The sequence below is a fragment of the Scyliorhinus torazame genome, chromosome 12 (genome assembly GCF_047496885.1).
Source record: "Scyliorhinus torazame isolate Kashiwa2021f chromosome 12, sScyTor2.1, whole genome shotgun sequence".
Lineage (NCBI taxonomy): Eukaryota > Metazoa > Chordata > Chondrichthyes > Carcharhiniformes > Scyliorhinidae > Scyliorhinus > Scyliorhinus torazame.
The window spans coordinates 193,893,357-193,918,586 of record NC_092718.1 but is presented as its reverse complement, the minus strand read 5'-3'; the positions used below and the strand labels follow the sequence as shown (position 1 = coordinate 193,918,586).

Genomic DNA, 25,230 nt, shown 5'->3' with positions numbered 1-25,230 from the left:
AGCCTACTTGTGACAATAAGCGATTTTCATTTTCATTCCATTTGAATATCGTTGTGGGAGCATCATGACAAGATGGGCAAGAGCAGTCCGACAAGAAGGTTCACCTCCAATTTACCAGGACAACTAGTTGTGCCAATAAATGTGACTCTGCCGGCATTGCCCTTATCTAGAACACAGATAATTTAAAAATCTATTACATTAGTGCTATTTTGGTTTCAGCAGTTCTCCACCTCCAATTGTTTTCATCCCTCAATGATCTATGCCCTCCCTATCCCTAATCTCCTCCAGTCCTACAATGCTATGAGATACCTGCACTCATCGAGCTCTGGCGTCTTGACCATCCCTGATTTTAACCACTCCACCATTGGTAGCCATGCCTTCAGCTGCCTGAGCTTAGGATCTGGAATTCCTCCTTAAACCTTTCTGCCTCTCTTCCTTGCTTCCATTCTTTAAGACACCCCTAAACTTGCCTCTTTGAAAAAGCTTTTAGCCATCTGCCATTAGATCTCCGTATGTGGCTTGGTGTCATTTTTTTCCATAATGCCTCTGTGAAGTGCCTTGGGATGTTTTATTATAGTAAAGATGCATTAGAGGAGAAGCGCAGTCAGAGCCAAGTTTATGACACCATAAGTGGCTGGACTGTACAGGAGGGGAGGAAGACGAAAGGAAGAGCAATAACAATAGGGGCTTCATTAGGGTAAGACAGGCATTTCTGTAGCCGTAGACATGACTCCAGGGTGGTATGTTACCTGCCTGGGTCAAGGATGTCACAGAGTGGCTGCACAATATCCTTCTAGGGGAGGGTGAACAGCCAGAGGTCGCAACGGTCCACATTCGTACCAATTGTTGTGATATCATGGCTGTGTTGTAATTCATCGACTGACCACTAGGAGTCTCATTAGTATATAAGTGCATGTTAGAGTCAGGTGACCTCAGTCTGGCAAGAGCTGGAAGAGAGAGGCTGCTTGTGCATGATCATACTGCTATGCATCTGTTGTCTTGTATATGGTTGACCCACAGTTAATGTTAATAAACTGCTTTCGCTACAAGTGTTCTTGTAATATAAATCAGGCCATCCGACAAGAACATTACGCCAATCTCTTAGGTAGGAAGGAGGATCTGGTCCTACATTCCAAATTTAGGGGGCTAGGTAAAAGATTAGCAAGCAGCACCTCAATTGCAGTAATCGCCGGTTTACTCACTGTGCCACGTGCAAGTGAGTACAGAACTAGGAGGATGAACGTGTGGCTGGAAAGGTGGGACAGAACGGAGGTCTGTAGATCCTGATACACTGGGTCTGGCTCTGGGGGAGGAGGCACCGGTACAAACTGGATGGGTTGCACCTAAACAGGGTTGGGATCGAATACCATGTGGGGCGTTTTGCTAGTGCTGTTAGAAGGGCTTTGTGTGGGAACCAAGAGAGAATATTGAAGAGTAATTGCCAGGGTGTTCAAAATACTGGGAGAGACCGATAGCACTAGTATAGAGATTAGTAAGTTAATAGGTGGAGTTGGTATACGGGAGAAAGTAATGAAGCCTAAATCAGGGCTACTGTGCGTGTATGTGAGCGCATAAAATACAGTGAATAGGTTTGCGGAGTTACAAATGCGGATTGCCATGTAGAAATATGGGGCAGAATTTCACGCACTACCCATGCGGCTTCTGAGGTGGGGGCGGAGTGTAAAATTACATCAATGGGATTCCCTCCGGGATCCCACCCATCCGACCCAGTCACAATTTCATGGTGGACAAGACCTTGGGCAGAACCCTCCCTTTCCCCTATTAGGGTCAGGAATCACTCCTGACTGTCAAACTCTGTGTCACTTCCACTAGATGCTGGGAGTTTAATCAATGCTTTATGAATTGTATTCCTGTCCACATTTTACCGAAAATCCAAAACTAGTTTCAACCTGACAGTTCCAACCTGTGCTGGGACCAGTGCCAGGGGCAGGTCCTAGTGAGAGCCCCATGGCAGGGGAAGGGGCATTGGTTTGTGGTACAGAGGGCAGGGGGAGAGGGCTGGCTATACTTCTGCAGTTTTGGTGAGGGAGTTCAATGCCGGCGGTGAATGTGGGGAGAGCGAGCAGAATACAGGAGATGATTGTTGGTGGAGGGGGAGAGTCCCTGATACTTCCATGATGGGGGCTGGGGACCATTCGCAGCAGTGCTGATCGGGGCACTCTTAAAGATGGTGCCCGATCTCTTTGGAGCTTGTTGCCAGCACTATGAGGCCCTGCCCTGCCAGAGTGGTGGTGCAAACCAGGCCCACTCATGTGTTTTCTCTAAGAGGCTCAGATCTGTGCAACTGGAGAGTTACAGGACAGTTTTCTGTCTGAGCCTGATACTTAGCCAAATTCTGGTAAAATTCCACCATACATAAATGGTTTTGGTGGGGGGCATATACCCAGGTTTTACCAGATGCACTTGGAGTGTGAGCTAATGTCTGGAACAGTAATGGTAGGAATTGTCCAGAAGTTACCTGTAGATGAAGTTGACTTCCTGCCGGGAAATTATTTAGTCAGAGCGAATGTAGTAGCTTCTCCCATAATTACAGATAGTCCAAGTGAGATTAAACAAACGGAAAAGATTCCAGGAATTTTTCCTTCATGTGTGATGACCTGAGCAATGGCTAAGCAAAGTCCATCGTCGGAGGCCAAAGTGATACCGTGGACAGATATTTGGTTCGCTGGAATGTGCTTCAAAGACTTTGATTATCCAAAGAAGATGTTTCGCAAATCTTCTCTAGTTGTGATTCAATAAGCCGAGCCATGTGCAGTAAGATAGATCAGCACAAACTGAAGCTGAGGAAGTTTCAGAACGTTATTAAATTGAAGATGGGGTTCGAATGAAGACGTGAAGACCTCCTCCATTACCTGCAGATGAAGAGTGTACGGTTGTTCATCAGGTAGTGGTACCGCCCAAATATCGTAGGGATGTGGAAAACACAAACACAGATAAACAGTTTTAATCACTGGGTCCTCAAAAGAACATGCTACATTTTTGTAAAACATGCCATTTCATTCAGTAGGATGTCAGTAGACTGTGTAGGACCATTCCTAAAAATGACACTGGGGCACCAGTATATCCTTACTATTATGAATATGACAACTCGATTTCTAGAGGCCATGTCTTTAAGAATAATTACAACTAAGGTAGTGGTAGGGAAGCTATCCCAATTATTTTACCCAATACGGATTACCAATGGAGATCCAGTTGAATTAATGTTCCAAATTTATGTCTAAAATTTTTCAAAACATAATGAGTAGTTTGTAGTTTGGGGATAAAACAGTTGAGTTCCACAGCATATCATCCACAGACACAGGGATCTTTGGAGAGGCATCATCAAACAATTATCAAAGCATGTTGTCATGGGACTTCCGGTGGCAGCTATGAAGGAGTAAGTCGCACATTTGGTGGCTCCCACTCGGGTCAGACTTTTGGACCTTTTTCCCCGATTTTTTACCGGACTTCATTTGAAAAATCGATGACAAAGGCAATTGGGTACTGGATTTCCACATCAGTGCATGGAGAGGAGGACTAGAAGTGCTCGCAAAGGCGGAAACAGACGGACGGAGAAGGCTTGGGCTGAAGCTGCAGGGGGAGGAAGCATGGCAGATGACCGGACCTCTGGCTTGTCGACCCAGCGATCAACGGAGCAGCTGATGCAATTTATCCAGGAGGGCTTCGCCAAGCAGAAGCGGGACTGCTTGGACCCGATTAAAGAGTCAATTGCACGGCTGGAGCTTAGATTGGATGCACAAGATTGGGCGATCAAGAAAGTAGAGAAGGCGCTGGCTGACCAGGAAGAACATCAAATCGCAGTGGAGCTGGAGGTGGGGATGCTGAGAGACCAGCAGGAAAGGCTCCTGGAGAAGGTGGAGGACCGAGCAAATAGGTCCCGCCGGCAGAACTTGAGAATCGTTGGGCTCCCGGAGGGGTCTGAAGGAGCGGACGCTGGGGCATACATAGCGGACATGTTTGAGGAGCTGCTGGGGGATGGGGCATTCTCCCGACCCTTGGAAGTAGACAGGACTCACAGAGCGCTCGCGAAGAAGCCGCGAATGGGAGACCCCCCGGGGGCAATGGTGGTGAGATTCTACAGGTATTTGGATAAGGAGCGTATTTTACAGTGGGCCAAGCAGACACGGAGCTGTAAATGGGAGAACAGTATCCTGCGGACCTGAGTGCGGAGGTAGCCAGGAGAAGAGCGGGGTTTAACCAGATCAGGTCGAACCTTTTTAAGAAAAAGGTGAATTTTGGAGTGCTGTATCCGGCACGTCTCTGGGTCACGTATGAGGAGCAACATTTTTATTTTGAGTCACCTGAGGAAGCACTGGACTTCACGAAAAGGAAAGGACTGGTGGCAGACTGAGAACTTTTGAACTTTGCTGCAATGTTCATGGTTAAAAAAGTTTCTCGCTTTTTCGTTTTGTGGACGCTATTTGTAATGCCTACTGTATTGATTTGGGGTCAGTTGCAGAGCTGAGTGAGTTAAAGTTTACATTTGCTCTGTTGGGGGAGGGAGGTGTGTTTGTTCAGATGCTGGATCTCTTGCTTGACCTTTTCTTTGTTTAGCGGGGTTTTTCTTCTCTCGGGCAATTGTGTTGGGATTGTTTGTCATTTGAATATGTGTGTATGAGCGTGGGGGAAGGTGGGGAGGGAACAATAGGTGGGAGAATGTCTGGCACCAGGGGTGGGGGCCACCAAGCTAGCTGGGTGGGCTAGCTCATGGAAGCGTAGTGGGGGGTGAGCAGATGTTAGGCTTATCAAAGGGGTCGATTTACATTGTGCTGTTACTAGGGGGGAAAATGTTCTGCGATGAGGGAGGGACTGTTGCTGAGGGACAGAGAGGAGGTCGGGGGCAGGAGGCTGCCTGGGGGCTGGCCGGTGGAGGTGCGGGGCGCGGGCTGGAGACTGGCCCAAGAAAGGTGATGGCTGATCAGCAAAGGGGGAAGGCGATGAGCCCCCCAACTAGGCTGATCACCTGGAATGTACGAGGGCTAAATGGGCCGGTCAAGAGGGCACGCGTGTTTGCGCATTTGAGAGGACTGAAGGCGGAGGTGGTAATGCTGCAGGAGACGCACCTTAGAGTAGCTGACCAGATTAGATTAAGGAAAGGTTTGATCAGAGGTTTTTCACTCGGGACTGGACTCGAAGACTAGAGGGGTCGCGATCCTGTTCAACAAGCGAGTGGTATTTGAGGCGGGAAGAATAGTTTCGGATGTGGGCGGCCAGTACATTATGGTCAGTGGGAAATTGGAGGGGGTGCAGGTGGTATTAGTAATTGTGTATGCGCCAAATTGGGACGATGTGGAGTTTATAAAGAGGATGCTGGGGAAGATACCGGACCTGGACTTGCATAAGTTGGTCATGAGAGGGGACTTCAACACAGTTATTGACCCTGGTCTAGACCAGTCAAGCTCAAAAACGGGCAGGGTGCCAGCAATGACAAAGGAACTAAAAGGGTTCATGGAGCAGATATGGAGGGGGTGGATCCATGGAGATTTGGGCAGCCGAGGGTGAAGGAGTTCTCCTTCTACTCACACATGCATTAAAGTGTACTCCCGGATTGATTTCTTTATTCTGAGCAGGGCTTTACTGGCAGGGGTGGTGGACACGGGTACTTGGTGATCACAATCTCAGACCATGCTCTGCACTGGGTTGACCTGCAGGTTAGTAAAGACAGTAACCAGTGCCCGCACTGGGGGTTAGACGTGGGTCTTCAAGCTGGTGTGCGGGCGGCTGAGGAAATATATTCAGAACTACCTGGAAGTCAACGACACAGGGTAAATTTCGGCAGCAGTGTTCTGGCGAGCATTGAAGGCGGTGGTTAGAGGGGAGCTGATCTCGATACAGGCCCACAGGGAGAAGGTAGACAGGGCAGAGACGGACCGACTGGTAAGGAGATACAACAGGTTGACAGGAAGTATGCTGAGACCCCTTTGGCAGGACTTTTAAGGGAACGGCGAAGATTACAGGCGGAGTTCGGCTTGTTAACCACAGGGAGGGCGGTGGAACAGCTAAGAAACGCGAGGGGGGCGATTTATGAGCATGGAGAGAAGGCCAGCAGAATGCTTGCACAGCAGTTTAGAAAGAGGGAGGCAGCCAGGGAGATAGGGAAGTAAAGGATGGAGATGGGAACTTGGTTGGAGATTCAGCAGGGGTGAATAAGGCGTTTAAGGAGTTTTACAGTAGGCTGTATGGGTTGGAACCCTCAACGGGGCTGGAGGGAATGAGGCACTTCCTAGGGGGCTGAATTTCCCGAAGGTGGACAGGGAGCTGGTAGAAGGGCTGGGGGCCCCGATCGGGTTGGAAGAGATAGTGGAGGGTCTGAAGGCCATGCAGTCGGGTAAAGCCCCGGGGCCGGACGGCTACCCAGTGGAGTTCTATAAAACGTTCTCTGGGATATTGGGGCCGTTGTTGGTGAGGACATTCAATGAGGCAAGGGAGAGAGGGGTGCTTCCCCCGACGATGTCACAGGCCCCGATTTCGCTGATCCTGAAGCGGGATAAGAACCCGGAGCTGTGTGGGTCCTACAGGCTGATATCTCTATCGAATGTGGATGCCAAACTGCTGGCCAAAATTTTGTCCTCTAGGATTGAGGATTGTGTTCCGGACGTTATTGGGGAGGACCAGACGGGGTTTGTTCAGGGAAGGCAGTTGGTGGCCAATGTAAGAAGGCTATTAAACGTGATCATGATACCCCTGGAAGGTAGGGAGGTGGAGGTAGTGGTCGCAATGGACGCAGAGAAGGTCTTTGATTGCGTAGAATGGGAATATCTGTGGAGGTACTGGGAAGGTTCGGATTTTGGCAGGGCTTTATTGACTGGGTCAGGTTGCTGTGGCGAACGTACGGACGAATAGGACAACATCAGACTATTTTAGGCTGCATCGGGGGACGAGACAGGGATGCCCCCTCTCCCCACTGTTGTTCGCGTTAGCCATAGAGCCGCTGGCAATTGCACTGAGAGCCTCAAAGGGCTTGGAGGGGGCTGGTCCGGGGGGGGGGGGGGGGGCACAGAGTCTCGCGTTACGCAGACGACCTGCTCCTGTATGTATCGGACCCAGCAGGGGATGGAAGAAATCATGAGGATTCTGGAGGAATTTGGACGGTTTTCGGGGTATAAAATAAATATGGGGAAAAGTGAGATGTTTGTGGTCCAGGTGAGGGGACAGGAGAGGCGACTGTGGGAGCTGCCATTTAGGATGGTAGGGGAAAGGTTTAGGTATCTAGGCATCCAAGTGGGACGGGAATGGGAATGGCTGCACAAGCTAAATCTGGCCCGACTGGTAGACCAAATGAAGGACGATTTTCGGAGATGGGACGCGCTCCCGCTGTCACTAGCCGGGAGGGTGCAGATGGTGAAGATGACGGTTCTCCCGAGATTTCTGTTTGCATTTCAGTATCTCCCCATCTTTATTCCGCGCTCTTTTTTTAAACAGGTCAAAAATGTGATCACTGGCTTTGTATGGGCGGGCAAGACCCCACGAGTAAGGAGGGGGATGCTTGAGCGGAGCTGGGGGAAGGGTGGGCTGGCGCTACCAAACTTCAGTAACTACTATTGGGCGGCGAATATAGCCATGATCAGGAAGTGGGTGGTGGAGGGAGTGTCGGCATGGGAGCGTATGGAGGCAGCTTCATGTAAGGGCAACAGTTTAGGGGCAATGATAACGGAGCCTCTGCCGTTCCCGCCGGCACGGTACTCCACCAGTCCCGTGGTGGTGGCGGCCCTGAGAGTCTGGGGGCAATGGAGGAGGCATGTGGGAGCAGAGGGAGCATCGGTTTGGTCTCCAATTTGTAATAATCACCAGTTTGCCCCGGGAAGGATGGACGGGGGGTTTCGGAGATGGCAGAGAGCAGGGATTGAGAGGATGGGGGATATGTTTATAGAGGGGAGCTTTCCTAGCTTGAGGGAGCTGGAGGAGAAATTTGGATTGGCGAGGGCAACCTGCAGGTCCGGGACTTCCTACGCGGGCAGGTTTCAACCTTCCCGCTCCTATCACCAAGGGGGATACAGAACAGGGTAGTTTCCAGAGGGTGGATGGGAGAAGGGAGGGTCTCTGACATTTACAAGGAACTTATGGGGTCAGAGGCAGACTGGGGAGCTGAAGCGCAAGTGGTAAGAGGAGTTGGGAGGAGAGATAGAGGATGGTCTATGGGCGGAGCGTTGCGTAGAGACAACACGTCCGCAACATGTGCCAGGCTCAGCCTGATACAATTCAAGGTCGTTCATCGGGCTCACATGAGAGTGGGCCGGTTGAGTAGGTTCTTTGGGGTAGAAGAATGGTATGCAAAGTGTGCGGGAGGGCCAGCGAACCATGTCCACATGTTTTGGACATGTCCAAAGGTTACGGGATTCTGGCAGGGGTTTGCAGATGTCATGTCCATGGTGATAAAAACAAGGGTGGCATTGAGTCCAGAGGTGGCGATTTTTCGGGGTATCGGAAGATCCGGGAATCCAGGAGGAGAAAGAGGCCGAGGTTCTGGCCTTTGCTTCCCTGGTAGCCCGGAGATGGATATTATTAGCTTAGAGGGACTCAAAGGCCCCGAAGTCGGAGGCCTGGCTATCTGACATGGCTAGCTTTCTCTGTTTGGAGAAAATCAAGTTCGCCCTGAGAGGGTAAATGATAGGGTTCGTCCGGAGGTGGCAACCGTTCGTCAACATCTTTGCGGGCAATTAATCGTCAGCAGAAGGGGGAGGGTTAGTTTAGCTTAGAGTAGGGGGTTAATAAAGGTGGGACCTGTAAGGGAGGAAGACGGCTTTTGCATATGTTTATAGATTCATGTATATTGTTTATTTTGTTGGCGCTGTAAAACAAAAAAATACCTCAATAAAGTGTTTATTTTTTTAAAAGCATGTTGTCATGAATATCCCCATGATTGTGACAAATTGTATTTGCTACCAAATGAATCTGCTGATTTTAGCCCTTTTGAATTAATTTATGGACCTGAAGGGCACGATTCAATGACTCCATTGCGCTCACTGCAGAACCGGGTGCAACGGATGAATCGCACGCAAGGACCAAATTGGGCCACACGCTACTCCAATCGCAAGTCACCTGACTCGCTCTGTCCGGTGCGATCTGGATCTTGCCCAGTGAGGGCGACATCCAGATCTGCATATTATCATCCGGCGCCTGGGACTCATCGGCCTCGCCTGGGAGACCTCGCCATGGTGCCGTTTAGAACTGGTCCACACAAACGTGGTCTAGTCATTACGGCACTTAGGGGGATCTTCTAGGCCATTAGAGACAGGTGGTCAGGGACAACGCAGGATGGCACCCTGGCACTTCCCCAGGTAACTGGACACCTGAGCACTGCCGGGATGCCCAGGTGCCAGGGTGCCAAGTTGCCACTGCCACAGGTCTGGCCAAGGTGGGCCTTTTTAGGTAGAGGGAGGGTGAAAGACGTTTCTGGGGGGGGGTGAGGGGGGTCAAAAGAGCGGGGGAGGTGGGGCCTGAAAGAGGGATGGGGAAAGATCAGGGCTGCCAGACAATCTGGTGCCCCAATCTGCGAGGAGCCTCACCAGCGGGAAATCCCTTTAAGTGAGGCCCCAGCGGGGAGACACACCCTAAGGCCAAAACAACTGGCAAAATGCCGTTGGATAGCGGATGTTTCTCGGTGCTTCAGCTGCCACGAAACATCCAGCTATACGGGCCGTTCAGCAACTTTAACTTGAGGAGACTGAATCACGCCCGAGATAAGAGATCCTCTGAAACGAATCGAGGAGAATTTTTTAGGACAGAGGGACAAATCCTTTTTGTTAGACTATGTGTCCGTGTTCCAGGAACGACGCACAGGAGCCTGCAAAATGACACACCTTAATGTTTTTTCAAACAAAGGTGAAGATAAGCAAGCTGAGACCTGAATATTACAATCAGGGAAGTGTTAGTGTTATTGACTTATTGGAATCTCTGAAAGCACAGTTCAGTTGGCCGTACAAGGTAATGAAGATACTTGGTAAAGTAAATTATTTGATCGATACCCCCGGATCTCAGGAAAAAGAATCAGCTGTGCCATATTAATATGTTAAAATAGTTCCATTGTAGGGAGGAGGATAATGTTATGATAGGAAGATGCTAGGAAATTGGATCTAAGATGTAGTGGGTAATTTAGGGGTTAGCACTAAGGGGTGAAAATGCTACCACTGAGTCAAAGGTATGCATCCACACCTGGCACGAGTTACATTGTCCCATTCAGACCTAAACCCATTAATGGGAATAAACAGGATACCCATGTTCAGCCGGGGTGATTCATGCAAGATGCATTGTCCTCTGGGACACTCTGATCTGACCTGCCATTAGCCCATTACAGAGTCTTATAGCCTCTTTTGTCCGTAACTTGGATGTCAGTTACATATTCATAGCATTTCCCCATTTCTTTTGTGCAAATGGGAGTGGGCAATCAAAAGTGCAGATAGCAATGATGAGTTCATGTCTGGACACCACAAAACAGAAGCATTTTTTGAGGGGCTGGGCGGAGTCAGAGAGATTTTAAAAATCTGGTTCGAACAGGTGGGGGCAGAAGGATTTGGGAAGCGACCAGGAGAGGTCATGAAAAACTGCCACAGAGACAGGCTTTTGGAAAGGGATCTGAAGGAGCTGCACTAACAGCAGGAATATATTCTGTAAATGCAAGTAGCATTGTTGCCTGCCTACATAAGTGGAGCTGAGCGCTGCATGTGCATTTTTACATGCTGTTTAATAGGAAATTGTGTGTTAAGGTTAAGAGACACCTGTAAGTTGTTCTTGTTAGGTTTGAAGTTCAAAACTTTAAAATAGTTTTTTATTTTGTTTTAATAAAGTTTTATTTGTAAAAATAACCAATCCCTATTTCTAATGCAATCACTCCTGGAGCGAATCGATCTTTCCACACAGTCGTAAAAATTAAAAAAACATTGCAATTCTGCTCCAGGATTTGACCAAGCGACAGTAACAGAATTGGGGGCTCATTGCCAGAATTCTTACATATAATTCCATGTTTGGCTTTGGGTTATCGAATTTAAAGACAGTGGGCAGGATTCTCCATTTCTGAGACTAAATGTTGACGCCAACGGAGAATCCGTGGACTTTTACGACAGAAAAACCGGCGCCGCACCTGGACTGATTCTGCTACCGTTGAGGGGCGAGCAAATGGAGACCTTTACATATTGAAGAAGATGAGAAATGGGCAGAAGTTCATCAAGTGGTATTGTCGGTGGTTTATAGAAAGGAGATTTTGTGGGTTGCGCATGAGGTTCCAGTAGGGGGTTATTTAGGGCTGAAGAAGACTTAAGCAAATATTTAAAGCAATTTTTATTGACCTGGACTGCATAAGGATGTAGTTGAATTTTGCCATACATTTCACACATGTCAAATAATAGGGAAACCTCAGGTGGTAATGAAACCAGCACAAACCAGTAAGACCCATTCCTGCCTTCAAGGAACCATTGGTCATGAGGTGGGAGGACCACTTAAATTGATCAAAGAGAAGTTGGTGAGTCAATGGTGAGAGACTATGTTGTTGGACTATGTGTCAAACTTTAGGGAGAGATTAAACAGGGCCGGTGAGTTGGCTAGAAAGCATTTAAACTTGTCATAAAATGTGATGAAGGAAGAGGCAGATAAGAAATCAAAAATTCATAATTTTGTTCGTGGGGAGAAAGTATTATTAGCAATGGTAGGGGCCCCATTAAAAGCAAGATTTTGAAGGAAACTGAATGAGGTGAATTATTTGATAAGAACGCCAGACAGAAGGAGGACTCACAGAGTGTGCCGTGTTAATATACTCAAAAGGTATTTTGATAGAGAAGCAAAGAAGGAGGAGGTGTTAGTCATTCTAACTCAGGGAGAAGAGAAAATCCAGAAAACTCTGAATATGACATTCCTCAAATTAAATTGGACAATGAGGAAGCGTTCAAAAATTGGGATAATTCAATGAGTTACCTTCTGGAGGAAAATCAAAATGACCTGAAAGAGTCACATAGAGCTATGTGTGGGAATAACTTGGGACGTATGGAAGTAATTACACATGATGTAAACACCGGGAATGCTTTTCCCATTAAACAACACCCATGCAGGCCTCAATCCACTAAAGACAGCACAGGTACGGACAGAGATGACTGATTTACCTAAACACAAAACAGAACTCCTTGACAGAGTTAATGAAGAACTGAAGGCTCGGAAACCGCTGGCATGGGAACTTCATCCAGCAGAAGGTCTCAGTGATGGTTACACAGAAGAGAAAGCTAGCTTGGAAAGGCAGATTCAGAAGAAAGCTGAGATTCAGCATCATATTGCACAGGAACTCCAGCATACTAACCATCATCTGCACGAGCTAAAAAAGGAGCGACAACAACTTCAACAAGGGAGAGAGCTACTCACAAGACAGCAGGTTGCAATGAAAGAAACTGCAGAAACGGTGGAGTTCCAAGAGCAGTCAGATTCTTATCACAATGGTGACACAAGAAGTGATGACACCAGGATCTGGTCAGGAGGGACAGATGAAGGACTGAAGCTGTCTCAATGTTTCACACAGGGCATCGTCCATGGGGGAATATGGAATCTGGAGGCTGAAGAGCGAGTACAAATGTAGCCAGAATATTAAGCCAACAATCAACATGCAATGACTAATGTTTGACACTGTCCATATGCACCAGCTATTCCCAATTACTTTGGCTATCCTCAACAGCAAAGGAAACAGAATTCCAAAACCGTTAAAAAAAGGTGAAGGACTGATGATAAATGCAGTGACGTTGATCTAGAATCTGTCTCATAATCAAGTGGAACACTGCTGATAAAGCCAGGCAACTGCATGTAATTGAATTGGTGATGATGTTCTTGTTGTGTAACAATATGGAAACTATTATAGACACCACCTTTATGTTTGATATGATAGGGAGATACTAGGAAGTTGGATCAAAGATGTATTGGGCAATTTAGGGGTGAACAGACGGAGGATAAAACTGAGTCAGAGGTATAGACTCATACCTGGCCTGAGTTACATTATCCCACTCAGATTTAAACTCGTTAATGGGAATGAACAGGATACCCCTGTTCAGCCAGGGTGATTCACTGTCTTCCGGGACACTTTGATCTGACCAGCCATTAGCCCATTGCAGAGCCTGATGGCCTCTTTTGTCCGTAACATGGACGTTAGTTGCATATTCGTAGCATGGCGCTGTTCTTTTGTGCAAACGGAAGTGGGCAATCAAAAGCCCAGATAGCAATGATGAGTTAATGTCTGGACACCACAAAACAGAAGCATTTTTTGAGGGGCTGGGCGGAGCTCAAAGAGAGAAAAAGAATCCGGTTCGAACAAGTGGGGGTAGAACGATTTAGAAAGTGACCCCAAGAGGTCATGAAAAACTGCCACAGAGACAGGCTTTTGGAAAGGAGTCTGAAAGAGCTCCACTAACAGCAGGAATATGGGGCGGGATTCACCGTGCCGAAATCATGATCAGCGCAGGAGTGGAGAATGGGTGTTGACGCCGAAATCCGGCGTGACGCTATTTCCGCGATTCTCCGGTCCCCGGAGAATCAGCACGAATCGTGCGCATGCACGGTCTACGCGGCATGGGTAGGGGCCATTGACAGAGACCCCCGCGTTGATTCTCCGGGGACAACTGGCTGAGTTCCCGACGCATGGTTCTAACCCCGTTTTGCCTGTTGGGAACGGCCAGTGGCGGCTGCGGGCTCAGTCCGCGGCCGCCCTGGTGGGGGGGGGGGGGGGGGGGGGGGAGGGGATCCTTCACCGAGGGGGCCCTCACAGACGGCCAGGCAATCAATCGGGCGTCACCGATCCACGGGCGCACATGATCTCAGGAGGACCTACATTCCTGGTGCCGCTCCGTGAGCTGTGTCCGCCATGTCGCAAGGGCAGGCCGCCGCCGTGCACATGCGCGGACTCCCGACCTGAAGTGCAGGGCCCGTATCCGCTGCCAGTGCTGCGAGAAGCACTTGGGGCCCTGCTAGCCCGCTGCAAATTGGAGAATCACTCTGGACTTTCTTAAGGAAAGCCCAGAGTGAAACCCCCGTGTTTTGACGCTGGCGTGGGGACATAACCCCATTATTGGAGAATCCCGCCCATGTTCTGTAAATGCAAGTATTATTGTTGCCTGCCTGCACATGTGGAGGTGCGAGCAGTATGTGCATTTTTACATGCTGTCTAATGGGAAATCGTGTTTTATAGTTAAGAGATAGATGTAAGCTGTTCTTGTTAGCTTTCAGGTTTAAAAGTTTCAATATTGTTTTTTTCTTTTGCGTTAATAAAGTTTTGCTTGTAAAAATAACCAATCCCTATTTCTTATACAATCACTTCTGGAGCGAATCGATCTTTCCACACAGTCTAAAAAATTAAAAAATGTTGCGGTTCTGTTCCAGTATCTTAGTCACTGTTGGGACCTGACAAGGCGTCCATAACATTAAGAAGGAGCATGTATGTCAGGCAATAACTCAGTGGAGGACAAAAGAGACAGTGAGAGTGAGGTGGAAGGTGAATTAGACTGTTCACAAATTGAAATTCTTATTATCCAGTTAACTAACACTGAAATATTAGGACAGTTAGACATTATATTTTCCATACTTAGAAGCAGGACAAAGAGAAGATCTAGTGAAGTTATTTACAGAATTTATAGGAATCTGTAAGGATAAACAAGGGTGTACAACTCTAGCCATGCATGATGTGGATGTTGGAGTACTTCACCCATGAAACAACATCCTTACTGTTTGTCCAGAGAAACAAGCTCAAGTGAAGGCAGAAAATCAATATATGTTAGAACACCACCTTGTTAAATCTCATCAAAACCAGAGTTTTTTTACATTTATTTTTATCGGATGTAGGTGTCACTGGCTAGGCCAGCATTAGTTGTCCAGCCCTAAATACCCTTGAGAAGGTGGTGGTGAGCTGCCTTCTTGAATCGCTGCAGTCCATGTGGTGTAGGCACACTTACTGTGCTATTAGGGAGGCAGTTCCAGGATTTTGACCCAGCGACAGTGGAAGAACAGCAATATTTCTCCAAGTCAGGATGGTGAATGACTTGCACAGGAACGTCCAAGTGATGACGTTCCCATGTATCGGCTGTTCTTGTCCCACTATATGCTCTTAGTCTTGGGTTTGGTAGGTGCTTCCTAAAGTACGTTGTTGAGTTTCTACAGTGCATCTTGTAGATATGATGTGGAGATGCCGGCGCTAGACTGGGGTGGGCACAATAAGAAGTCTCACAACTCCAGGTTAAAGGGAAGGAGCAGCGCTCCGAAAGCTTGTAATTTCAAATAAACCTTGTGTTCTGAGACTTCTTATTGTATCCATCTTGTAGATGGTACACACTGCTGCTACTGTGCGTCGGTGGTGGAGGGAGTGAATATTTGTGGAAGGAGTGCAATCAAATGGGCAGCTTTGTCCTAGATGGTGTCAAGAAGTAAGAAGCCTTACAACACCAGTGTGCACTTGTGGAACTGCCAGGCAGGCAAGAACACTGCCAAGGTGCCAGGCTGACAGTGTAGGGTGCCGGATTGTCAGGGGTCAGGCCTGGAGGTGTCTTGCCTTGAAGAGGTGGGGTGAGGGAGGTTCGAGAACCCCGAAAGTTAGGTGCAGTGGGAGGGGTCCGGAGGCCACAATGGGGTAGCTGAGGGTGTTCGAAGATAGGGACGGCCTGTAAAGATAGAGGGTATCCTTCCCTAAGGACATTAGTGAACCAGATGGGTTTTTATATCATTAGACTTTCAATTCCAGATTTTTATTGAATTCAAATTTCACCACCTGTCATGGTGGGATTCGATCCCGGAACATTGGAGTCTCTGGATTACTAGCGCAGTGTCAATACCATTACGCCACCACCTCCTCAGTGGTGGAATATGTTCAAAGGAACAGATAGTTACTCGTCCACATTACCAATTGTGTGTTCATCAGTTCTTGCAACATATTTAAAAAAGTAGTTTCATTTATAATAAATCAATCATTCCGAGTTTATTGAAAAAAGCCTGGTTAAAATCTCTTTTATTCTGGGTCTAACAGTAGTGAAGGTAAATAATTCGCCAATTTGCAAGTGGATTAAATATTTGCACGTATATGTATTGCGACCTGTGGAGTAGTGGGGCTAGATAAACTGCACAATCCTCCAATCCTGGTCGTAACAATAGATGTTTTCAACAGGTATGTTTTTTGCTTCAGATTGAAACCCAAGAAATCATAGAATGGTTAAACCACAGAGTGAGACCATTTGGTCATTTGTGTCTGTCCTGGCTCTATCCAAGAACAAGGCAACTAGTCCCACTCCCCCACACTTTCTCTTCAATTATTTATTCAATTCCCTTTCGAATGCCTTGATTGAATCTTCCCCACCTTCTCAGGTAGTGAATTCTTAATCCTAGCGACACACTGCATTAAAAAAAAATGTCATGTTGCCTTTGGTTCTTTTTGCCATTTAACTTAAATGGGTGTCCTCTGGTTGCCATCCCTTCTGCTAATGGGAACAGTTTCTGTCCATCTGCTCTGTGTGGACCTCTAATGATTTTGAACACCTATATAAAATCTCTTATCAACCTTCACTTTTGTAAGGAAAACCCCAGCTTTTCCAATATACCTACATAACTGTCCTCCAGCCCTGGCCGTTTCTCGTAAATCTTCTCTGCAGCATCTCTAATGCCTTCAGAACCCTTCCTAAAGTGTGGAGCCCAGAATTGGACATGATACCCAGTTGAGGCCGAACCAGTGTCTTATAAAGGTTTCCATAGCTTCCTTGTTTTTCTACTCTAAATCTCTGATTATAAAGACCAGGATCCCATATACCTCATTCTCTCAACCTGCCCTTCCACATTCAAACATTTATGCTCATACACTGCCAGGTCTGCTCCTGCATCCCCTTGAGAATTGTATTGCCAATGAGAATTGGCGATTCTCATTCTTCCTAACAAAATGTATCACTTCGCAATTCTCTGTATTGAATATCAGCTGCCACGTGCCTATCCATTCCACCAACCTATTTAGGTCCTCTTGAGGTCTATCACTATCCTTCCAGTTTATACTACTTCCAGATTTTGTGTCGTCACCATATTTTGAAATTGTGCCCTGCACACCCAAATCTAGGCCTTTAATATAGATCATGAAAATCAGTGGTCTCGGTACTGACACCTGGGAAATTTCACTACCTACATTCCTCCGGTTCAAAGGACAACCATTCACTACTACAAGTCAGCTTCCTACCACTCAGCCATCAAGATGTCCATGCTGCCAATGTCCCATTTATTCCATGGGCTTAAACTTTGCTGTCAAAGCCTGTTATGTGGCACTATATCAAATGTATTTCGGAAGTCCACGTACACCTCATCAACCTCTTCAGTTACCGTAACAAAAAACCCAGTCAAGTTAGTTAAACACAATTTGCCTTCAAACAATCAGTGCGGCTTTCTTCCTGGCACTTGCCATTTCTCATGCTTACATGTCCGTCCTTGGTTTGCAGCAATGCTCCAGTGAAGCCCAATGCAAACTAAAGGCGCAGCGCCCCATTTTCTGATCAGGCACTTAACCACCCTCGGGACGCAACATTGAGTTCGGCAGCTTTAAACTGTGACCTTTCTCCGGCAACTTGACTCCTATTTTATATTCAAAACATTTTTGTCCCAATGTAAAAACACCCCTCCCCTACTGGGTCATCTGTCGCTTGTCTTTCAGTTTTGCTTTCACTGAGCACTGGCCTTTGATCTCCCCTTAACACGTTCTGCCTTCTTACCTGTAGGTCATGATCCGCATCTTCTGTAGCCCTTCACACTGCCATTAACACTTCCTCTGTCTCATGCCCTGCACACCTTTGTTGCAATCTCTCCTAAGTCCACCTATCACTGTACTTCTACTCTGCTCCCACTGCTCCACTCCTTATAGAACATAGAACAATACAGCGCAGTACAGGCCCTTCGGCCCACGATGTTGCACCGAAACAAAAGCCATCTAACCTACACTATGCCATTATCATCCATATGTTTATCCAATAAACTTTTAAATGCCCTCAATGTTGGCGAGTTCACTACTGTAGCAGGTAGGGCATTCCACGGCCTCACTACTCTTTGCGTAAAGAACCTACCTCTGACCTCTGTCCTATATCTATTACCCCTCAGTTTAAAGTTATGTCCCCTCGTGCCAGCCATTTCCATCCGTGGGAGAAGGCTCTCACTGTCCACCCTATCCAACCCACTGATCATTTTGTATGCCTCTATTAAGTCTCCTCTTAACCTTCTTCTCTCCAACGAAAACAACCTCAAGTCCATCAGCCTTTCCTCATAAGATTTTCCCTCCATACCAGGCAACATCCTGGTAAATCTCCTCTGCACCCGCTCCAAAGCCTCCACGTCCTTCCTATAATGCGGTGACCAGAACTGTACGCAATACTCCAAATGCGGCCGTACCAGAGTTCTGTACAGCTGCAACATGACCTCCCGACTCCGGAACTCAATCCCTCTACCAATAAAGGCCAACACTCCATAGGCCTTCTTCACAACCCTATCAACCTGGTTGGCAACTTTCAGGGATCTATGTACATGGACACCTAGATCCCTCTGCTCATCCACACTTTCAAGAACTTTACCATTAGCCAAATATTCCGCATTCCTGTTATTCCTTCCAAAGTGAATCACCTCACACTTCTCTACATTAAACTCCATTTGCCACCTCTCAGCCCAGCTCTGCAGCTTATCTATATCCCTCTGTAACCTGCTACATCCTTCCACACTATCGACAACACCACCGACTTTAGTATCGTCTGCAAATTTACTCACCCACCCTTCTGCGCCTTCCTCTAGGTCATTGATAAAAATGACAAACAGCAACGGCCCCAGAACAGATCCTTGTGGTACTCCACTTGTGACTGTACTCCATTCTGAACATTTCCCATCAACCACCACCCTCTGTCTTCTTTCAGCTAGCCAATTTCTGATCCACATCTCTAAATCACCCTCAATCCCCAGCCTCCGTATTTTCTGCAATAGCCTACCGTGGGGAACCATATCAAACGCTTTGCTGAAATCCATATACACCACATCAACTGCTCTACCCTCATCTACCTGTTCAGTCACCTTCTTAAATAACTCAATAAGGTTTGTGAGGCATGACCTACCCTTCACAAAGCCATGCTGACTATCCCTGATCATATCATTCCTATCTAGATGATTATAAATCTTGTCTCTTATAATCCCCTCCAAGACTTTACCCACTACAGACGTGAGGCTCACCGGTCTATAGTTGCCGGGGTTGTCTCTGCTCCCCTTTTTGAACAAAGGGACCACATTTGCTGTCCTCCAGTCCTCTGGCACTATTCCTGTAGCCAATGATGACATAAAAATCAAAGCCAAAGGTCCAGCAATCTCTTCCCTGGCCTCCCAGAGAATCCTAGGATAAATCCCATCAGGTCCCGGGGACTTATCTATTTTCAGCCTGTCCAGAATTGCCAACACCTCTTCCCTACGTACCTCAATGCCATCTATTCTATTAGCCTGGGGCTCAGCATTCTCCTCCACAACATTATCCTTCTTATACAGTATATGATCCATCACGTTTCTCCCTCCCTTTAGCCTTGATGAAGAGTCATATAGACTCTGAATGCTAACTGTTTCTCTGTCCACAGATGCTGCCTGACACGCTGGGTTTTTCCAGCATTTTCTGTTTCTATTTATGGTTTTCTTGAATTAATTCATATTTGTTCAAGTGGCTGTTATTTTGGCCCGGACTATTATTTGGAAAGTTTTTCCACCACTGAGGTCAAACTGACGGGCCTGTAATTATTGGGCTCATCCTTACAATGTTTTTTGAACAAGGGTTTAATTTTTGCAATTAACCAGACATTGAGGAGAATTGGAAGATTATGGCCAGCGCCTCCGCAACCTTCACCTTTACTTCCCTCAGTATCCTTGGAACCATCATTATCTGATCCTGGTGACTTACCAACTTGAAGTACAGGCAACCTTTCTCATTGCACCTCTTCATCGATTTGTAGCCCTTCAATTGTCTCGATTACCCTCTTTTTCACTGTAACATTGATTTTGGCTGCACTCCTTCGTTAGTAAAATCCTCTACCACCATGCGAATGTGCCCTTTTTGATCCTGAATCAACCCATCTTTTCTTTTACCACTATTTTACTATTTATATGCCTATCAACAACTTTTACAATCCCTTTTATATTAGCTGTCGGTCTCTTCCCATTCTCTCGCTTTGCTTCTCTTATTTATTTTCCCAGTTCCGCTTCAAACTTTCTGCAGTATATTCAACCAAGTTCTCAACTGTATTATCAACCTTATAACTGCCGTACTCTCCCTACTCTCAGTCGCTTTCCTCATTGAAGCAGCTTTGGCTTGGTCTGTCCCCTTTTGGGAATATGCCTCAACCTACCCTTGTGCAAGTGGATGAAAACAAACAGGAATGTCTTGCTGAGTTCTGCCTTAACACGATAGTCCCTTTCCTTTTTTATGGCCATGTCTGTCAAGTCTTTCAAGCTGGCCATCCTGAACTATTTCGTTTTCTAAATTTATTCAGCAGCTTTGGTTACAATGCAGGATGAAAGAAACCCAGTGCATTTTTACAGCCTGAATCAAAACCTTCAGCAGCCAGTCTGAAGGGACAATAAACTCCACACACCCTGAATGAGGGCATTGTTTTGCTGTACTTTATGCAAGCATAAATTTTAAGTCTTTTTAAAAACTTCACACTTTACATTATTACGTACTTCATGACAAAGGAAACCAGTAGGATTTCTTTCCTCTTCTGTGAGTACAGCAAGTCATCCAACAAATGTTCCGTGCTCTTAACGTATCAGTGGTCCTCAATAGACTTGCAGTCATCTTCAGAAGAAGCAGAAACCGCAGAAGCGAAGGTTTATCTGGTATGCTGTTTGAACCTCTGTCTGAAAATACCCTGATTCCTATTATTATAAAATTATACTGACATTTCTATTTTGATGTGCCTGATTAAAATGAAGCTGATAACGTTTTTGAAAGATGGTAATAGCTGTGAATTTGGTTTGCACCTGCGAAGAAAAATATTTCTGTCAGAAACTCAGCAAGATTCATAAAGTGACAGAATCCCAATCTGATGCTTAATAAGCTGGGAAATTGGAAGGAAGGCAGGAGTTTCCTGTTATTGCAAATTAAAATTCCAAGAGGCTTTTGATGGAATATAAGTAGAGTTTGGTTCTCAAGTATGCAAAGAGAGGGAGATTCAAAATTACCATTTATAGATCAGTCCGACAGACTGCAACACTAACAATAGTATGTCCTGTTGAACTGCAATCAGGCAAGGCTCTAGCAATCAGGGCTGGGAGTCTAGGAAATAAGAAATATGAGAAGTAATTATAAAGAAATAAGTGAAGCAAAGGGAGAGCGTGAGAAGAGACTAGCAGCTATAAAAAAAAGGATTCAAAACTTTTCTATTTGTATATCATAAAAAAGTCATAAACCCTTGCATACCTTCATGTATGATAATACCACACAGTCACGACCCTGAGTTTCAAAATGACTGGTTTAGATCACAGGAGAGAAACCTATGCTCCCATCGCTATCCTGAGAGAAGGATCAGAAACCCGTGATAATGTGCATCCTTGATTGTGCCAAAATTGAGATCATTTAAAAGCAAGGTGTTGGATGAGGGACATAATTCTCTCTCACTGGTCCAAAAGAGCAGAAACCTCCCACCCAAAATTTCAATTCCTGTTGTTATGACTTTTGATCATGCTACTCACATTAACATTTAATATTGAAACTGCCTACATAATTGATCACTGTGACATCCCTATGTAAACAGATCATTGTGACATTGGGCTGGATTCTCTGCTTCGCGATGCCAGAAGCGAGAATCGCAATCAGGCGGAGAATCGTGTGAAATGGAAAAAATCCGTTATGCGTCCAGCGCCGATTCCAACACTATGCTCAGGTCTACGCTGGTGCTGATATCGAGGCTTGTGCCCCGCACTAGCGGATCCATGTTAACCGTCATTTGCACGGATTTTAATATCATTAACGGCTTGGACACTTCATGCTCCACCCCTCTTAGGCAGAGGTCTCCTGAGCACGAATTAGTGCAAGTATTGGCAAGTGGGGCCTGAACACCATGGCTGCTGGAGGGGGAGCAGGAGGCCAAACAAACTTTCAAAAAGCCTCAGCAATTGTGGGGCTTGCTGGTGTGTGGCTGCCCGGGCTGGGGTCAGTAACGGGGAACGACTTGGTGCCAGGTCCATGGACTTGGGGTGTCCCCCTCGAGGTTAGGGTGGCCTAGCTCACACCGCCATTGCTGCAGTATGTGTTTTAAACGCACCCCTTTGGTGCTACTTACAGACTCCTGGCTGTTCACACTGCTGAGTGCTGCCTCTGTCCTTTGAATGGTCAGAGAGCCTCTGGTCATCTGGGAGCCCACCCAGGCTTCCCCTCTGGACCCATTCATACCCCAGCTGTATCATCAAGGGGATGGATATGGCCAAGCTCAATCAGGGACCCACCAGGTGTTGGCACTCCATAGAAACTTCAGAGAGTCGTGAACACCGCCCAGTCCATCACACAAACCTGCCTCCCATCCATTGACTCCATCTACACCTCCCGCTGCCTGGAGAAAGCGGGCAGTATAATCAAAGATCCCTCCCACCCGGCTTATTCGCTCTTCCAACTTCTTCCATCGGGCAGGAGATACAGAAGTCTGAGAACACGCACGAACAGACTCAAAAACAGCTTCTTCCCCACTGTCACCAGACTCCTAAATGACCCTCTTATGGACTGACTTCATTAACACTACACCCTGTATGCTTCATCCGATGCCAGTGCTTATGTAGTTACATTGTATATGTTGTGTTGCCCTATTATGTATTTTCTTTTATTCCCTTTTCTTCTCATGCACTTAATGATCTGTTGAGCTGCTCGCAGAAAAATACTTTTCATTGTACCTCGGTACACGTGACAATAAACAAATCCAATCCAATCCAAGTGCTGCCCCACAGCAGAGGAAGCAGAGGATCAGCGGAGCTCACCTCAACCAGAGGACACCTGCACCTTGGCCATTGGAAACCTCTCTGGTTCTTTGCCCCTCTCAGGTCAGAGGCCTCCCCTCTGACCCCCACCCCTCAGGAGCACCAGCTGCCTCCTCCTGGTGAGGCTGACAGCACTGGCTGCCTCTGCCATCAATCCCAGGCACTGTTCAAGAGGGCAGGCCCACCCCGGGAAAAAGGGTGTCACTCCTCTCCTCACTAGCATGGAGCTGTGGGTCCATCTCGGATGCCCAAACACCCGGGGGAGGGGGGAGTTGCAGGTCTTCTGTCAGCCATCTTCGTGGCTACAGTGATTGTGTGGCAAGTGGGGCGCTTATAAACAGCCCCAGCTGTCAGGCTGTTTGGCGCGAATTCCAGCCCCAGCGGTTACAAGGCCCGTGGAGAAGAAAATGTCATCACCAAAAGTGTCTCGGTAGCACTATAACTGAACAAGCTGGCCAACTCCTAAAGCACGGCAGCACAGTGGTTAGCACAGAGTCCCAGGTTCGATTCCTGGCTTGGGTCACTATCTGTGCAGAGTCTGCACGTTCTCCCCGTGTCTGCGTGGGTTTCCTCCAAGTGCTCCGGCTTCCTCTCACAGTCCAAAGATGTGCTTGTTAGGTGGATTGGCCATGCTAAATTACTCTTAGTGTCCAAAAAGGTTAGGTGTGGTTACGGAGATAAGGTGGAGTTGTGGGCTTAAGTAGGATGTTCTTTCCAAGGGCCAGTGCAGACTCGATGGATCGAACGGCCTCCTTCTGCATGGTAAAGTCTATGAACATAGCTGCTAGACTGGATCTGCAGCAAGTGATGAGGGAGCAAGCAAGAGGGAAAAACGTACTTGACCTCATCCTCACCAACATGCCTGTCACAGATGCATCTGTCCATGTCAGTATTGGTAGGTGTAACCACTGCACAGTCCTTGTGGAGACAAAGACCTTTCTTTTTGAGGTTACCCTCCTTCATGTTGCTGGGCACTATCACCATATTAAATGGGATAGATTCTGAACCTGGGCATCCATGAGGCGCTGTGGGCCATCAGGAGCAGCAGAGTTGTGTCCAATCTGTAATCTCATGACTGGTATATCCCGCACTCGACCAATACCATCAAGCCAGGGAAAATCAACCCTGGTTCTGTGAAGAGTTCAGGAGGGCACCAAGGCAGCAGTCATACTGAAAAATGAGCTGTCAACTTAGTGTAGTTACATTACAGCAACACTTGTAGGAAAAGCAGCGGAAGCAACACACAATAGACAGAGCCACGCCACAGCCAACGGACCAGATCTAAACTCTGCAGTCTTGCCGCACCTAGCCGTAAATTGTGGTGGGCAATTAAACAAGTAACTGGAGGAGGAGGCTCCACAAATACCCTCATCCTCAATGATGGGGGAGCCCAGCATATCAGTGCAAAACAGAATGGTGAAGTATTTGCAACTATCTTCGGCCAGATATGCTGAGTAGATGATCCACCTTGGCCTCGGCCTGAGATCCCCAGGAACACCGTGCCAGTCCTCAACCAATTCAATTCACTCCACGTGATATCAAGACCAGCTGAAGGTACTGGATACTGCAAAGACTAGGGGCTGGATTCTCCGAGCCTCAGCGCCAAAATCGCGATCGGCACGGAGGCAGCGAAAGGACGTTTACACCGAAATCCGGTCCGACGCCGCTCAGGGATCTCTCGTGCGTGAACTACACGCCATGGGTAGGACTCATTGACAGAGGCCCCCCCGTGATTCTCCGAGATCCCGACGGCGTGATTCTAACCACATATCGGCCGTCGGGAACGGAGGGTGGCGGCCGTGGACTCAGTCCACGGCCTTCACCGGGGGGGGTGGGGGCTCATGGACGGCCAGGCAAGCAATCGGGCAGCACCGATCCGCGGTCGCGCGCGATCTCGGAGGGGGGGCCTATTTCTTCCATCAATGGGCAAAATGGTCTAATTCTGCTCCTATGTCTTATGGTTTTATAGTCTTATAATATTGTCAGGGCCTCTAGGGCTGGATTCTCCAAGCTTCTTGCATCAGGGTCCGCGGTGCGAGTCCGCCAGGTCGCACAGGGCTGCCGCCACAGGCCGCCGCCGTCCACATGCGCGGACTCCCGACCGGATGTGCAGGGCCCCGTATCCGCAGCCAGAGCTGCAAGAGCACTCCGGGGCCCTGCTGGCCCCCTGCAGGCGAAACATCATCATTTTGACGCAGGCGTGGGGACATAGCCCCATTCTTGGAGAATCCAGCCCTAGAGGCCCTGACAATATTA

At 47.5% G+C, this 25,230-nt stretch overlaps 1 protein-coding gene across 1 annotated transcript in view; it reads left to right on the top strand.

The window, feature by feature from the left end:
• sez6b (seizure related 6 homolog b) overlaps window positions 1-25,230 on the top strand; it is a 1,259,716-nt gene that overhangs the window by 1,233,361 nt on the left and 1,125 nt on the right. The window lies entirely within an intron of this gene.